At 45.1% G+C, this 3132-nt stretch overlaps 1 pseudogene; it reads left to right on the forward strand.

Annotated features, from left to right (window-relative positions):
* The first annotated feature begins 1207 nt into the window (after nt 1-1207).
* Nucleotides 1208-2414, forward strand: LOC101608421 (annotated as a pseudogene).
* The last annotated feature ends 718 nt before the right edge of the window (nt 2415-3132 follow it).

Below are 3132 nucleotides of genomic sequence, written 5' to 3' on the forward strand. Positions count from 1 at the left end.
CATGCCAGGGCTTCCAGCCACTGCAAACGAACTCCAGACGCATGTGCCCCCTTGTGCATCTGGCTAACGTGGGTCCTGGGGAATCGAGCCTTGAACGGGGGTCCTTAGGCTTCACAGGCAAGTGCTTAACCGCTAAACCATCTCTCCAGCCCACTTACAGCATTTTGTATTGAGACATGCTCCTTGCTGGACCTGGAGCTCTCTGATCTGGCTGGTCTAGCCTGGCAGCGTGCCCTGGCGATTCTTGTCTCTGCCTCTTTTTTTTTTTTTTTTTTTTTTGTTTCTTGAGGTAGGGTCTCACTCTGGTCCAGGCTGACCTGGAATTAACTCTGTCATCTCAGGGTGGCCTTGAACTCACGGCAATCCTCCTACCTCTGCCTCCCGAGTGCTGGGATTAAAGGCGTGCGCCACCACGCCTGGCTTGTCTCTGCCTTTTGAGTGCTGTCACGCCACGCCAAGAGTTCATGTTGATGTCAGCGATCCAAACTCAAGTTCTCATGTTGCCCAGCAAGCACTTTACTGACTAAGTTATCTCCTCAGCCCTAAATTTCATAAAAAAAATTTTTTTTTGGGGGGGTGGTTTCAAGGTAGGGTCTTAACACACTGACCTGGAATTCACTATGTAGTCTCACTCAGGCTGATGTTGAACTCAGGGCAATCCTCCTATCTCTTGCTTCCTGAGTGCTGGAAATAAAGACGTGCGCGACTATGCCGGGCTCTTTAAAATTTTTACTGGGGGTTGGAGAAATGATTCAGTTGGGTACAGGCACTTCCTTGCAAAGCCTGTCTTTCTCTCTTTCTTACACATAAATAAATTTAAAAAATAGATATTTACAAATAAGTCAGGCTGGAGAGATGCTTAGTGGTTAAGGCGCTTGCCTGCAAAGCCAAAGAAGCTAGGTTCTGCTCCCCAGCACCCACATAAAGCCAGATGCACAAGGTGGTGCACACATCTGGAGTTTGTTTGCAGTGGCTGGAGGCCCTGGTGTACCCATTGTCTTTCTCTGCCTCTTTCTCTCTCTGCCTCTCAAATAAATAAATAAATATTTTATACAAATAAATAAATATATATATATAAATATATATATATATTGGGGCTGACTGTAAGAATGCTGCCTGAGCTGCCAGGCTCCAGAGAGAGCACCAGATCACCTCTTCCCACGGCCTTGCTATGGTGACCTGTAGACCAAACTGCTGACCACTTCCAATGTGTATTCCTCAATCATACGCTGCCCTTGGCACAGCTGCCAGAGGTATTTTCAACAAGGGACTTGGCTTTGGGTAGGTGAAGTTGGATGTGACAACAAAGTCATGTAGTGGTGTGGAATTCTCAAAATATGGTTCATCTAATACAGACACTGGTAAAATTACTGGAACTTCAGAGACCAAATACAAATGGTGTATGGTCTGACTTTCACAGAAAAATGGGACACTGATAACACTCTTGGGACAGAAACTGCAATTGAAAACTAGATCTGTCAAGATTTGAAATTGACATTCGATACTACTCTCTCACCAAACATGGGAAAGAAGAGTAAAATCAAGTTCTCTTACAAAAGGGAATGTTGCTGGGCATGGTAGTGCATGCCTTTAATCCCAGCACTCGGGAGGCAGAGGTAGGAGGATCGCTGTGAGGTCGAGGCCACTCTGAGACTCCATAGTGAATTCCAGGTCAGCCTGGGCTATAGTGAGACCCTACCTCGAAAAACTGAAAAAAAAAGACAAACAACAACAACAACAAAAAAAAACCAAACAAACAAAAGGGAATGTATACATCTTGGTTGTGATGTTGACTTTGGTTTTGCAGGACCTGCAATCTATGGTTCAGCCGTCTTTGGTTACGAGGGCTGGCTTGCTAGATGCCAGATGACCTCTGACAGTGCCAAGTCAAAGCTGGCGCAGAGTAACTTTGCAGAGGGCTGCAGAACTGGGGACTTCCAGTTACACACTAATGTCAATGATGGGACAGAATTTGGAGGATCCATTTATCAGAAAGTATGTGAAGATCTTGGGCTGGAGGAATGGCTTAGTGGTTCAGGCGCTTGCCTGCAAAGCCAGAGGACCCAGGTTGATTCCCCAGAACCCACATAAGCCAGATGCACAGGTGGCACATGCATCTGGAGTTCATTTGCAGTGGCAGGATGCCTTGGCATGCCTATCCCTCTCCCTCCCTCTCTGTCAAAGATCTTGACACATCAGATACCAATTGTACCCACTTTGGCATTGCAGCTAAATACCAGTTGGATCCCACTGCTTCCATTTCTGCAAAAGTCAACAATTCTAGTTTAACTGGAGTGGGCTACACCTAGACTCTGAGGCCTGGTGCAAAGCTCACATTGTCTGCTCTGGTAGACGGGAAGAACATTAATGCTGGAGGTCACAAACTTGGGCTTGTCCTGGAATTGGAGGCTTAATCCAGCTGATAGATACTTCTGGGAATGGATATTGGAAAATTTGGCCTTCATATATTTCCATATGATCAGCAGATGTCTCCCCACTTCGCCAGGAAGGTGATCAAAAAGAAGGATGATCTAAATAAAAGCTGTAGGGCTGGAGAGATGGCTTGGCAGTTAAGCGCTTGCCTGTGAAGCCTAAGGACCCTGGTTCAAGGCTTGATTCCCCAGGACCCACATTAGCCAGATGCACAAGGGGCATACGTGTTTGGAGTTCATTTGCAGTGGCTGGAAGCCCTGGTGCACCCATTCTCTCTCTCTCTATCCCTCTGCCTCTTTCTCTCTCTGTCTGTCGCTCTCAAATAAATAAAGAAAAAAATTAAAATAAGTAAATAAGAGCTGTATTTTGAGTATGTAGACAGTTACATGTTAGCTGGTTTCTAGTTGAATTAGTTACCAAGTTACCAATGCTGCAGACATGCAGCCACCTATACATTAAATGAAGTGTATTTAACTGTTAAATGGATTACCCATCAGTAATGAAACAGACCTTTATGAAAACCACACACAAAAAAGATTGGAAAGGGGCAGGGCCACACTTGAAAGGTGTATTTGTTAGGAGGTTGACCTTTACTCTGAATATTGAAGTAGGGAGTGAACTGGATCAGATGTGCTTGTTGTAATATTCTGAGCAATCAAGATTAGATTTAAGGAAACAGAGATACCAATTAGAAAGCCA

This window comes from Jaculus jaculus, chromosome 1, assembly GCF_020740685.1.
Source record: "Jaculus jaculus isolate mJacJac1 chromosome 1, mJacJac1.mat.Y.cur, whole genome shotgun sequence".
NCBI lineage: Eukaryota > Metazoa > Chordata > Mammalia > Rodentia > Dipodidae > Jaculus > Jaculus jaculus.